General features: G+C 46.4%; 6 non-coding genes across 6 annotated transcripts; all 6 read right to left on the minus strand.

Moving 5' to 3' along the window:
* Nucleotides 1–305: 305 nt before the first annotated feature.
* trnal-cag (transfer RNA leucine (anticodon CAG)) lies at nucleotides 306–387 on the minus strand. The gene has a single exon. It is a non-coding gene; the product is annotated as a tRNA-Leu (tRNA).
* Nucleotides 388–2051: 1664 nt separating this feature from the next.
* On the minus strand, nucleotides 2052–2124 carry trnav-aac (transfer RNA valine (anticodon AAC)). Its single transcript has one exon. It is a non-coding gene; the product is annotated as a tRNA-Val (tRNA).
* Nucleotides 2125–3736: 1612 nt separating this feature from the next.
* Nucleotides 3737–3818, minus strand: trnal-cag (transfer RNA leucine (anticodon CAG)). The gene has a single exon. It is a non-coding gene; the product is annotated as a tRNA-Leu (tRNA).
* Nucleotides 3819–7169: 3351 nt separating this feature from the next.
* Nucleotides 7170–7251, minus strand: trnal-cag (transfer RNA leucine (anticodon CAG)). The gene has a single exon. It is a non-coding gene; the product is annotated as a tRNA-Leu (tRNA).
* Nucleotides 7252–10602: 3351 nt separating this feature from the next.
* On the minus strand, nucleotides 10603–10684 carry trnal-cag (transfer RNA leucine (anticodon CAG)). The gene has a single exon. It is a non-coding gene; the product is annotated as a tRNA-Leu (tRNA).
* A 1665-nt stretch (nucleotides 10685–12349) lies between these two features.
* On the minus strand, nucleotides 12350–12422 carry trnav-aac (transfer RNA valine (anticodon AAC)). The gene has a single exon. It is a non-coding gene; the product is annotated as a tRNA-Val (tRNA).
* Between the last annotated feature and the right edge of the window lie 1435 nt (nucleotides 12423–13857).

The raw sequence follows: 13857 nt of genomic DNA on the forward strand, positions 1-13857 counted from the left end.
ATCCTCAACTGAGGGTCTGGGAAAATTTCACGGAGTATGGTCAGTCGGAGCAAAAGTAAGTAAGTCGATCGTTTCTGCAGTGTTTCATCACAACAGCGATGAAATAACAGTCTCCATTCGGTTCCAGTAAACGCACAAATTGGCTGGAACAGCAGAGCTGTTTGCGATTTTCCGCGTGGCACTGTCCCACACCACAGTTAATTCCCCGGGAAGCAAACCCATTTTACTTTTGTTTTCAACATCAATACAGTGGGGGCGGAAACAGCATTTTAACAAGCTGCAGCATTGGAGTTAAACAGCAGAAATGGCAGTGGCGGGATTCGAACCCGCGCCCCTTTCAAGACTGGAACCTGGATCCAGCGCCTTAGACCGCTCGGCCACACTACCAGCCGACCGCGCAGCCCCTTTTCTTGCATTTCCAATTGTGCCCCTGCATAACAACAGACGCAAAGTCACATGAAAAGGGTTCCATGATCCCTCTCCGACTCGCACAGCTGCTGGGATGTGCCCGGCTACAATGTCAATTTCGCAGCAGATAATGATAGCCCATCAATCCAGACAAAAATCAATGGTAAGCTGAGTCTATCTTCTCAGACTCTTTTCAGCTACATATGTATCTGTGAGTGCGTGACAATATATGTTCGCTTATGATTTGGTCAAATAACCATGAGCTGCTTGACATTACTGCAATTTCGATTCTTGCTCTGCTAAATGATTTCACCCATTGCTCGAAACAGGACGACTTTCACGTTTACACGGAACACGAAACAAGCCGGACTACAGGGAAAATGCACAAAGCTGAGCAGGCCGTGTTCCAAATCATACCGTGCAGCATTTATTCAGTCACTGTGTCTGTTTTGCAGAATAAGGGTCCCAAAGAAAGTTCTCTACCCTAAAACCGGAAGTCGCATTACATTCCGAGAGCGACAGATCACATTGTGAGGATGCTCTGCCCTCGGAGCCTGTTCGAGATGACACTTTCCGTGCCTTTTACCTTAACCGTGCAATTTGCTGCAGAGATGTTCACTCCTGGACATGAGCCACATGGATACCAAGTGAGTCGGAAACCTGTGCGGGAATCGACGAGAAGCGACTCAATACATTTTGCTAACTTCCAAGGTGCTTCTTAGAAATGGAGTTTGTGTTCACCTCAATCTAAAAGGCAGTTTCTGAACATAGTAACAGAACTCAAAAGGTAATTACCTCACCCCACCGCCACTCCGGAAGAGGTGCTAACTGCCCTTGATTGCTTTTTGTTCTCGATGTGAAGAGCTCTCACGCCTGAGTCACCTTCACGTCTCTGTTTGCTGAGTGAATCACAAAGAAGGAGTTTCACCAGAGCTTCAATTGCCACACTTGTCCACTCGCCCTCCCCGTGAACATTTTCCTGCTCGTCAGTGATTGAAAGAAAATTAAATGGATGCGATGTCATTCTGTAGCCTCTCTGTCGATTCCTCCGTTTCAGTTCCAACATGGCTTAGATCTCGGGGCGCACCTTAATACTAGCGACGCTATGACAGCACAGGTCCGGAGGTTCCTCTCAGAGTGTATGTTTGTTTCATTGCTGTTGCTGATTGAATGAGCCACTAACGTGCGAACTGCTCCAAAACATGATTCAGGACCTCCGGTGCCAACTCTCGCGCGTTGAATAACGACAGACAGCTTCCAAATGAAGCCTTTCAGAGACGACTTTGGGGTACGTTTGACAGACAGACAAGTTCAGGAATTCGTGGTGCGCTGTGACACCAGCGCATCAGCTTCTTCCCTGCCTTTGAACCGGGCCGCCTGCGCAAGGAATGCAAATGCGGTACTGCTTTTCGTGGAAGGATCAGAACGCGGCAACTACACTCTCAAACAGAATGGCATATGATCAGAACCAGGTTGGAGAAAAACTTTATAATGCTTTGCACAGTAATTAAACGGAGTTGCCTTGCATTTCACTACGAGAGCAGATTCGTTCAAGCAAATTCGAAGGCAGGTTTGCAGATGGGAAAGCAAGCAAGGAAGCTCCGTTCTTGTGCATGTGAAAGTCTGCACTTGAAAAACAAAGCAGTTTCTGCCCAGTTTCGAACTGGGGACCTTTCGCGTGTTAGGCGAACGTGATGACCACTACACTACAGAAACCAGCCGGCGCCGCCGTTATGCAGCTCAGTGGCATCCAGCACTGAAAGTTGAAGCAATTCTACGTTTCACCTTTCTGTTTCCAATAGCTTGTTGTTGTCCAGCGTAATTAACATCTTGAAAACGTAAAAAAAAAACGTGAAATTGATGACAAAATATAGACAAGGATGTCGTCAATGTTTGGACCGTAGGGCGAGGTGGAATAAGCTGGGACGACTTTCCCCGCAGCATAACGGCTGTGACATGATCTTATGGAAGGGTTGTAAACTGAGTATTTATGTGTTTTACCGAAGTTGGGGTGAGTTGAAAAATCGAGAGCATCGGTTTAAGGTGAGTGGGCTGAAATTGACAAAGGACCTGAGGCACATTTCCCACACAGAAGGTTGTGCGTGTTTGGAATGAGCTCCCAGAGGAAGTGGAGGAGGCGATTACACTCAGAAAATTGCAAAGGTAATCGGATGAGTTTCTGGATAGGATGGGTTTAGCGGGATAGGGGCCAAATGCTGGGGAACGGGACTTGTTTAACTTTGGCTATGTGGTGAGCATGGACGAGATACACCGAAGTATCTGATTCCACGCGGTGTACCCCAATACCGTCGTGTTGCTTACACCGGCTTTAAAGGATTACTTTTTAGCAGAGCTTGCCGTCGCAGTCTGTGGCACAATCGTTTCGTCTGTTCGACTGCTCACGGGAAAGGTAGTATTGTGAAACACTGCAGAAACGAACGACTTCCTTACTTTTGATCCGACTGACCATACTCCGTGAAATTTTCCCAGACCCTCAGTTGAGGATTTCTGCTGCTGGAAGTTACCTCAGAAACCCTGTTAACTCGTAATGTATGAGTGAATCGCAAAACAGTAAGCATTTAACACGGAACACAAACAAAACTGGCATGCCTAATGCATTTTCAGACACAGAGATGCATGAATGCTAAATGTGAGACAGTCCGAGGGTATGAGTCATAAAGTAATCTCACAACTAACAACAGGGCAATTCCAAACTACTCTTTCAAACATACTGCAGCCTTAGTGCACCAACACCTCCCAGACAATGCTGAAAAGAGAGAAAGAAAGAACATAATAAGAAGGGGCCATAATAAGTGAATTTCACCAATCACAGGCTCGATGAGATTGCCTTTCCGTTCCGATGCCTCCAGGACGGAAATAAAGGAAATGGGAGAAATTCAATAACATGTGACATCGAAATTCATTGGATAGATTTTCCCATTGGCCAGAAAACCAAATAACGACGAGTCGAGTCACCACATTACGAGTTAACAGGGTTTCTGAGGTAACTTCCAGCAGCAAAAATCCTCAACTGAGGGTCTGGGAAAATTTCACGGAGTATGGTCAGTCAGAGCAAAAGTAAGGAAGTCGTTCGTTTCTGCAGTGTTTCATCACAACAGCGATGAAATAACAGTCTCCATTCGGTTCCAGTAAACGCACAAATTGGCTGGAACAGCAGAGCTGTTTGCGATTTTCCGCGTGGCACTGTCCCACACCACAGTTAATTCCCCGGGAAGCAAACCCATTTTACTTTTGTTTTCAACATCAATACAGTGGGGGCGGAAACAGCATTTTAACAAGCTGCAGCATTGGAGTTAAACAGCAGAAATGGCAGTGGCGGGATTCGAACCCGCGCCCCTTTCAAGACTGGAACCTGGATCCAGCGCCTTAGACCGCTCGGCCACACGACCAGCCGTCCGCGCAGTCCCTTTTCTTGCATTTCCAATTGTGCCCCTGCATAACAACAGACGCAAAGTCACATGAAAAGGGTTCCATGATCCCTCTCCGACTCGCACAGCTGCTGGGATGTGCCCGGCTACAATGTCAATTTCGCAGCAGATAATGATAGCCCATCAATCCAGACAAAAATCAATGGTAAGCTGAGTCTATCTTCTCAGACTCTTTTCAGCTACATATGTATCTGTGAGTGCGTGACAATATATGTTCGCTTATGATTTGGTCAAATAACCATGAGCTGCTTGACATTACTGCAATTTCGATTCTTGCTTTGCTAAATGATTTCACCCATTGCTCGAAAAAGGACGACATTCACGTTTACACGGAACACGAAACACGCCGGACTACAGGGAAAATGCACAAAGCTGAGCAGGCCGTGTTCCAAATCATACCGTGCAGCATTTATTCAGTCACTGTTTCTGTTTTGCAGAATAAGGGTCCCAAAGAAAGTTCTCTACCCTAAAACCGGAAGTCGCATTACATTCCGAGAGCGACAGATCACATTGTGAGGATGCTCTGACCTCGGAGCCTGTTCGAGATGACACTTTCCGTGCCTTTTACCTTAAACGGGCAATTTGCTGCAGAGATGTTCACTCCTGGACATGAGCCACATGGATACCAACTGAGTCGGAAACCTGTGCGGGAATCGACGAGAAGCGACTCAATACATTTTGCTAACTTCCATGGTGCTTCTTAGAAATGGAGTTTCTGTTCACCTCAATCTAAAAGGCAGTTTCTGAACATAGTAACAGAACTCAAAAGGTAATTACCTCACCCCACCGCCACTCCGGAAGAGGTGCTAACTGCCCTTGATTGCTTTTTGTTCTCGATGTGAAGAGCTCTCACGCCTGAGTCACCTTCACGTCTCTGTTTGCTGAGTGAATCACAAAGAAGGAGTTTCACCAGAGCTTCAATTGCCACACTTCTCCACTCGCCCTCCCCGTGAACATTTTCCTGCTCGTCAGTGATTTAAAGAAAATTAAATGGATGCGATGTCATTCTGTAGCCTCTCTGTCGATTCCTCCGTTTCAGTTCCAACATGGCTTAGATCTCGGGGCGCACCTTAATACTAGCGACGCTATGACAGCACAGGTCCGGAGGTTCCTCTCAGAATGTATGTTTGTTTCATTGCTGTTGCTGATTGAATGAGCCACTAACGTGCGAACTGCTCCAAAACATGATTCAGGACCTCCGGTGCCAACTCTCGCGCGTTGAATAACGACAGACAGCTTCCAAATGAAGCCTTTCAGAGACGACTTTGGGGTACGTTTGACAGACAGACAATTTCAGGAATTCGTGGTGCGCTGTGACACCAGCGCATCAGCTTCTTCCCTGCCTTTGAACCGGGCCGCCTGCGCAAGGAATGCAAATGCGGTACTGCTTTTCGTGGAAGGATCAGAACGCGGCAACTACACTCTCAAACAGAATGGCATATGATCAGAACCAGGTTGGAGAAAAACTTTATAACGCTTTGCACAGTAATTAAATGGAGTTGCCTTGCATTTCACTACGAGAGCAGATTCGTTCAAGCAAATTCGAAGGCAGGTTTGCAGATGGGAAAGCAAGCAAGGAAGCTCCGTTCTTGTGCATGTGAAAGGCTGCACTTGAAAAAGAAAGCAGTTTCTGCCCAGTTTCGAACTGGGGACCTTACGCGTGTTAGGCGAACGTGATGACAACTACACCACAGAAACCAGCCGAGGCTACCGTACTGCAGCTCAGTGGCATCCAGCACTGAAAGTTGAAGCAATTCTACGTTTCACCTTTCTGTTTCCAATAGCTTGTTATTGTCCAGCGAAATTAACATCTTGAAAACGTAAAAAAAAAAACGTGAAATTGATGACAAAATATAGACAAGGATGTCGTCAATGTTTGGACCGTAGGGCGAGGTGGAATAAGCTGGGACGACTTTCCCCGCAGCATAACGGCTGCGACATGATCTTATGGAAGGGTTGTAAACTGAGTATTTATGTGTTTTACCCAAGTTGGGGTGAGTTGAAAAATCGAGAGCATCGGTTTAAGGTAAGTGGGCTGAAATTGACAAAGGACCTGCGGCACATTTCCCACACAGAAGGTTGTGCGTGTTTGGAATGAGCTACCAGAGGAAGTGGAGGAGGCGATTACACTCAGAAAATTGCAAAGGTAATCGGATGAGTTTCTGGATAGGATGGGTTTAGCGGGATAGGGGCCAAATGCTGGGGAACGGGACTTGTTTAACTTTGGCTAGGTGGTGAGCATGGACGAGATACACCGAAGTATCTGATTCCACGCGGTGTACCCCAATACCGTCGTGTTGCTTACACCGGCTTTAAAGGATTACTTTTTAGCAGAGCTTGCCGTCGCAGTCTGTGGCACAATCGTTTCGTCTGTTCGACTGCTCACGGGAAAGGTAGTATTGTGAAACACTGCAGAAACGAACGACTTCCTTACTTTTGCTCCGACTGACCATACTCCGTGAAATTTTCCCAGACCCTCAGTTGAGGATTTCTGCTGCTGGAAGTTACCTCAGAAACCCTGTTAACTCGTAATGTACTGAGCGAATCGCAAAACAGTAAGCATTTAACACGGAACACAAACAAAACTGGCATGCCTAATGCATTTTCAGACACAGAGATGCATGAATGCTAAATGTGAGACAGTCCGAGGGCATGAGTCATAAAGTAATCTCACAACTAACAACAGGGCAATTCCAAACTACTCTTTCAAACATACTGCAGCCTTAGTGCACCAACACTTCCCAGACAATGCTGAAAAGAGAGAAAGAAAGAACATAATAAGAAGGGGCCATAAAAAGTGAATTTCACCAATCACAGTCTCGATGAGATTCCCTTTCCGTTCCGATGCCTCCAGGACGGAAATAAAGGAAATGGGAGAAATTCAATAACATGTGACATCTAAATTCATTGGATCGATTTCCCCATTGACCAGAAAACCAAATAACGACGAGTCGAGTCACCACATTACGAGTTAACAGGGTTTCTGAGGTAACTTCCAGCAGCAAAAATCCTCAACTGTGGGTCCGGGGAAATTTCACGGAGTATGGTCTGTCGGAGCAAAAGTAAGGAAGTCGTTCGTTTCTGCAGTGTTTCATCACAACAGCGATGAAATAACAGTCTCCATTCGGTTCCAGTAAACGCTCAAATTGCCTGGAACAGCAGAGCAGTTTGCGATTTCCCGCGTGGCACTGTCCCACACCACAGTTAATTCGCCGGGAAGCAAACGCATTTTACTTTTGTTTTCAACATCAATGCAGTGGGGGCGGAAACAGCATTTTAACAAGCTGCAGCATTGGAGTTAAACAGCAGAAATGGCAGTGGCGGGATTCGAACCCGCGCCCCTTTCAAGACTGGAACCTGGATCCAGCGCCTTAGACCGCTCGGCCACACGACCAGCCGTCCGCGCAGTCCCTTTTCTTGCATTTCCAATTGTGCCCCTGCATAACAACAGACGCAAAGTCACATGAAAAGGGTTCCATGATCCCTCTCCGACTCGCACAGCTGCTGGGATGTGCCCGGCTACAATGTCAATTTCGCAGCAGATAATGATAGCCCATCAATCCAGACAAAAATCAATGGTAAGCTGAGTCTATCTTCTCAGACTCTTTTCAGCTACATATGTATCTGTGAGTGCGTGACAATATATGTTCGCTTATGATTTGGTCAAATAACCATGAGCTGCTTGACATTACTGCAATTTCGATTCTTGCTTTGCTAAATGATTTCACCCATTGCTCGAAAAAGGACGACATTCACGTTTACACGGAACACGAAACACGCCGGACTACAGGGAAAATGCACAAAGCTGAGCAGGCCGTGTTCCAAATCATACCGTGCAGCATTTATTCAGTCACTGTTTCTGTTTTGCAGAATAAGGGTCCCAAAGAAAGTTCTCTACCCTAAAACCGGAAGTCGCATTACATTCCGAGAGCGACAGATCACATTGTGAGGATGCTCTGACCTCGGAGCCTGTTCGAGATGACACTTTCCGTGCCTTTTACCTTAAACGGGCAATTTGCTGCAGAGATGTTCACTCCTGGACATGAGCCACATGGATACCAACTGAGTCGGAAACCTGTGCGGGAATCGACGAGAAGCGACTCAATACATTTTGCTAACTTCCATGGTGCTTCTTAGAAATGGAGTTTCTGTTCACCTCAATCTAAAAGGCAGTTTCTGAACATAGTAACAGAACTCAAAAGGTAATTACCTCACCCCACCGCCACTCCGGAAGAGGTGCTAACTGCCCTTGATTGCTTTTTGTTCTCGATGTGAAGAGCTCTCACGCCTGAGTCACCTTCACGTCTCTGTTTGCTGAGTGAATCACAAAGAAGGAGTTTCACCAGAGCTTCAATTGCCACACTTCTCCACTCGCCCTCCCCGTGAACATTTTCCTGCTCGTCAGTGATTTAAAGAAAATTAAATGGATGCGATGTCATTCTGTAGCCTCTCTGTCGATTCCTCCGTTTCAGTTCCAACATGGCTTAGATCTCGGGGCGCACCTTAATACTAGCGACGCTATGACAGCACAGGTCCGGAGGTTCCTCTCAGAATGTATGTTTGTTTCATTGCTGTTGCTGATTGAATGAGCCACTAACGTGCGAACTGCTCCAAAACATGATTCAGGACCTCCGGTGCCAACTCTCGCGCGTTGAATAACGACAGACAGCTTCCAAATGAAGCCTTTCAGAGACGACTTTGGGGTACGTTTGACAGACAGACAATTTCAGGAATTCGTGGTGCGCTGTGACACCAGCGCATCAGCTTCTTCCCTGCCTTTGAACCGGGCCGCCTGCGCAAGGAATGCAAATGCGGTACTGCTTTTCGTGGAAGGATCAGAACGCGGCAACTACACTCTCAAACAGAATGGCATATGATCAGAACCAGGTTGGAGAAAAACTTTATAACGCTTTGCACAGTAATTAAATGGAGTTGCCTTGCATTTCACTACGAGAGCAGATTCGTTCAAGCAAATTCGAAGGCAGGTTTGCAGATGGGAAAGCAAGCAAGGAAGCTCCGTTCTTGTGCATGTGAAAGGCTGCACTTGAAAAAGAAAGCAGTTTCTGCCCAGTTTCGAACTGGGGACCTTACGCGTGTTAGGCGAACGTGATGACAACTACACCACAGAAACCAGCCGAGGCTACCGTACTGCAGCTCAGTGGCATCCAGCACTGAAAGTTGAAGCAATTCTACGTTTCACCTTTCTGTTTCCAATAGCTTGTTATTGTCCAGCGAAATTAACATCTTGAAAACGTAAAAAAAAAAACGTGAAATTGATGACAAAATATAGACAAGGATGTCGTCAATGTTTGGACCGTAGGGCGAGGTGGAATAAGCTGGGACGACTTTCCCCGCAGCATAACGGCTGCGACATGATCTTATGGAAGGGTTGTAAACTGAGTATTTATGTGTTTTACCCAAGTTGGGGTGAGTTGAAAAATCGAGAGCATCGGTTTAAGGTAAGTGGGCTGAAATTGACAAAGGACCTGCGGCACATTTCCCACACAGAAGGTTGTGCGTGTTTGGAATGAGCTACCAGAGGAAGTGGAGGAGGCGATTACACTCAGAAAATTGCAAAGGTAATCGGATGAGTTTCTGGATAGGATGGGTTTAGCGGGATAGGGGCCAAATGCTGGGGAACGGGACTTGTTTAACTTTGGCTAGGTGGTGAGCATGGACGAGATACACCGAAGTATCTGATTCCACGCGGTGTACCCCAATACCGTCGTGTTGCTTACACCGGCTTTAAAGGATTACTTTTTAGCAGAGCTTGCCGTCGCAGTCTGTGGCACAATCGTTTCGTCTGTTCGACTGCTCACGGGAAAGGTAGTATTGTGAAACACTGCAGAAACGAACGACTTCCTTACTTTTGCTCCGACTGACCATACTCCGTGAAATTTTCCCAGACCCTCAGTTGAGGATTTCTGCTGCTGGAAGTTACCTCAGAAACCCTGTTAACTCGTAATGTACTGAGCGAATCGCAAAACAGTAAGCATTTAACACGGAACACAAACAAAACTGGCATGCCTAATGCATTTTCAGACACAGAGATGCATGAATGCTAAATGTGAGACAGTCCGAGGGCATGAGTCATAAAGTAATCTCACAACTAACAACAGGGCAATTCCAAACTACTCTTTCAAACATACTGCAGCCTTAGTGCACCAACACTTCCCAGACAATGCTGAAAAGAGAGAAAGAAAGAACATAATAAGAAGGGGCCATAAAAAGTGAATTTCACCAATCACAGTCTCGATGAGATTCCCTTTCCGTTCCGATGCCTCCAGGACGGAAATAAAGGAAATGGGAGAAATTCAATAACATGTGACATCTAAATTCATTGGATCGATTTCCCCATTGACCAGAAAACCAAATAACGACGAGTCGAGTCACCACATTACGAGTTAACAGGGTTTCTGAGGTAACTTCCAGCAGCAAAAATCCTCAACTGTGGGTCCGGGGAAATTTCACGGAGTATGGTCTGTCGGAGCAAAAGTAAGGAAGTCGTTCGTTTCTGCAGTGTTTCATCACAACAGCGATGAAATAACAGTCTCCATTCGGTTCCAGTAAACGCTCAAATTGCCTGGAACAGCAGAGCAGTTTGCGATTTCCCGCGTGGCACTGTCCCACACCACAGTTAATTCGCCGGGAAGCAAACGCATTTTACTTTTGTTTTCAACATCAATGCAGTGGGGGCGGAAACAGCATTTTAACAAGCTGCAGCATTGGAGTTAAAGAGCAGAAATGGCAGTGGCGGGATTCGAACCCGCGCCCCTTTCAAGACTGGAATCTGGATCCAGCGCCTAAGACCGCTCGGCCACACTACCAGCCGACCGCACAGCCCCTTTTCTTGCATTTCCAATTGTGCCCCTGCATAACAACAGACGCAAAGTCACATGAAAAGGGTTCCATGATCCCTCTCCGACTCGCACAGCTGCTGGGATGTGCCCGGCTGCAATGTCAATGTCGCAGCAGATAATGATAGCCCATCAATCCAGACAAAAATCAATTTTAAGCTGAGTCTATCTTCTCGGACTCTTTTCAGCTACAAATGTATCTGTGAGTGCGTGACAATATATGTTCGCTTATGATTTGGTCAAATAACCATGAGCTGCTTGACATTACTGCAATTTCGATTCTTGCTTTGCTTAATGATTTCACCCATTGCTCGAAAAAGGACGACTTTCACGTTTACACGGAACACGAAACACGCCGGACTACAGGGAAAATGCACAAAGCTGAGCAGGCCGTGTTCCAAATCATACCGTGCAGCATTTATTCAGTCACTGTGTCTGTTTTGCAGAATAAGGGTCCCAAAGAAAGTTCTCTACCCTAAAACCGGAGGTCGCATTACATTCCGAGAGCGACAGATCACATTGTGAGGATGCTCTGACCTCGGAGCCTGTTCGAGATGACACTTTCCGTGCCTTTTACCTTAAACGGGCAATTTGCTGCAGAGATGTTCACTCCTGGACATGAGCCACATGGATACCAAGTGAGTCGGAAACCTGTGCGGGAATCGACGAGAAGCGACTCAATACATTTTGCTAACTTCCATGGTGCTTATTAGAAATGGAGTTTCTGTTCACCTCAATCTAAAAGGCAGTTTCTGAACATAGTAACAGAACTCAAAAGGTAATTACCTCACCCCACCCCCACTCCGGAAGAGGTGCTAACTGCCCTTGATTGCTTTTTGTTCTCGATGTGAAGAGCTCTCACGCCTGAGTCACCTTCACGTCTCTGTTTGCTGAGTGAATCACAAAGAAGGAGTTTCACCAGAGCTTCAATTGCCACACTTCTCCACTCGCCCTCTCCGTGAACATTTTCCTGCTCGTCAGTGATTTAAAGAAAATTAAATGGATGCGATGTCATTCTGTAGCCTCTCTGTCGATTCCTCCGTTACAGTTCCAACATGGCTTAGATCTCGGGGCGCACCTTCATACTAGCGACGCTATGACAGCACAGGTCCGGAGGTTCCTCTCAGAGTGTATGTTTTTTTTCATTGCTGTTGCTGATTGAATGAGCCACTAACGTGCGAACTGCTCCAAAACATGATTCAGGACCTCCGGTGCCAACTCTCGCGCGTTGAATAACGACAGACAGCTTCCAAATGAAGCCTTTCAGAGACGACTTTGGGGTACGTTTGACAGACAGACAAGTTCAGGAATTCGTGGTGCGCTGTGACACCAGCGCATCAGCTTCTTCCCTGCCTTTGAACCGGGCCGCCTGCGCAAGGAATGCAAATGCGGTACTGCTTTTCGTGGAAGGATCAGAACGCGGCAACTACACTCTCAAACAGAATGGCATATGATCAGAACCAGGTTGGAGAAAAACTTTATAACGCTTTGCACAGTAATTATATGGAGTTGCCTTGCATTTCACTACGAAAGCAGATTCGTTCAAGCAAATTCGAAGGCAGGTTTGCAGATGGGAAAGCAAGCAAGGAAGCTCCGTTCTTGTGCAAGTGAAAGGCTGCACTTGAAAAAGAAAGCAGTTTCTGCCCAGTTTCGAACTGGGGACCTTTCGCGTGTTAGGCGAACGTGATGACCACTACACTACAGAAACCAGCCGGCGCCACCCTTATGCAGTCCAGTGGCATCCAGCACTGAAAGTTGAAGCAATTCTACGTTTCACCTTTCTGTTTCCAATAGCTTGTTATTGTCCAGCGTAATTAACATCTTGAAAACGTAAAAAAAAACAACGTGAAATTGATGACAAAATATAGACAAGGATGTCGTCAATGTTTGGACCGTAGGGCGAGGTGGAATAAGCTGGGACGACTTTCCCCGCAGCATAACGGCTGCGACATGATCTTATGGAAGGGTTGTAAACTGAGTATTTATGTGTTTTACCCAAGTTGGGGTGAGTTGAAAAATCGAGAGCATCGGTTTAAGGTGAGTGGGCTGAAATTGACAAAGGACCTGAGGCACATTTCCCACACAGAAGGTTGTGCGTGTTTGGAATGAGCTACCAGAGGAAGTGGAGGAGGCGATTACACTCAGAAAATTGCAAAGGTAATCGGATGAGTTTCTGGATAGGATGGGTTTAGCGGGATAGGGGCCAAATGCTGGGGAACGGGACTTGTTTAACTTTGGCTATGTGGTGAGCATGGACGAGATACACCGAAGTATCTGATTCCACGCGGTGTACCCCAATACCGTTGTGTTGCTTACACCGGCTTTAAAGGCTTACTTTTTAGCAGAGCTTGCCGTCGCAGTCTGTGGCACAATCGTTTCGTCTGTTCGACTGCTCACGGGAAAGGTAGTATTGTGAAACACTGCAGAAACGAACGACTTCCTTACTTTTGATCCGACTGACCATACTCCGTGAAATTTTCCCAGACCCTCAGTTGAGGATTTCTGCCGCTGGAAGTTACCTCAGAAACCCTGTTAACTCGTAATGTACTGAGCGAATCGCAAAACAGTAAGCATTTAACACGGAACACAAACAAAACTGGCATGCCTAATGCATTTTCAGACACAGAGATGCATGAATGCTAAATGTGAGACAGTCCGAGGGCATGAGTCATAAAGTAATCTCACAACTAACAACAGGGCAATTCCAAACTACTCTTTCAAACATACTGCAGCCTTAGTGCACCAACACCTCCCAGACAATGCTGAAAAGAGAGAAAGAAAGAACATAATAAGAAGGGGCCATAAAAAGTGAATTTCACCAATCACAGTCTCGATGAGATTCCCTTTCCGTTCCGATGCCTCCAGGACGGAACGGGAGAAATTCAATAACATGTGACATCGAAATTCATTGGATCGATTTTCCCATTGGCCAGAAAACCAAATAACGACGAGTCGAGTCACCACATTACGAGTGAACAGGGTTTCTGAGGTAACTTCCAGCAGCAAAAATCCTCAACTGTGGGTCCGGGGAAATTTCACGGAGTATGGTCAGTCGGAGCAAAAGTAAGGAAGTCGTTCGTTTCTGCAGTGTTTCATCACAACAGCGATGAAATAACAGTCTCCATTCGGTTCCAGTAAACGCT

This window comes from Chiloscyllium punctatum, chromosome 31 (genome assembly GCF_047496795.1).
Source record: "Chiloscyllium punctatum isolate Juve2018m chromosome 31, sChiPun1.3, whole genome shotgun sequence".
Lineage (NCBI taxonomy): Eukaryota > Metazoa > Chordata > Chondrichthyes > Orectolobiformes > Hemiscylliidae > Chiloscyllium > Chiloscyllium punctatum.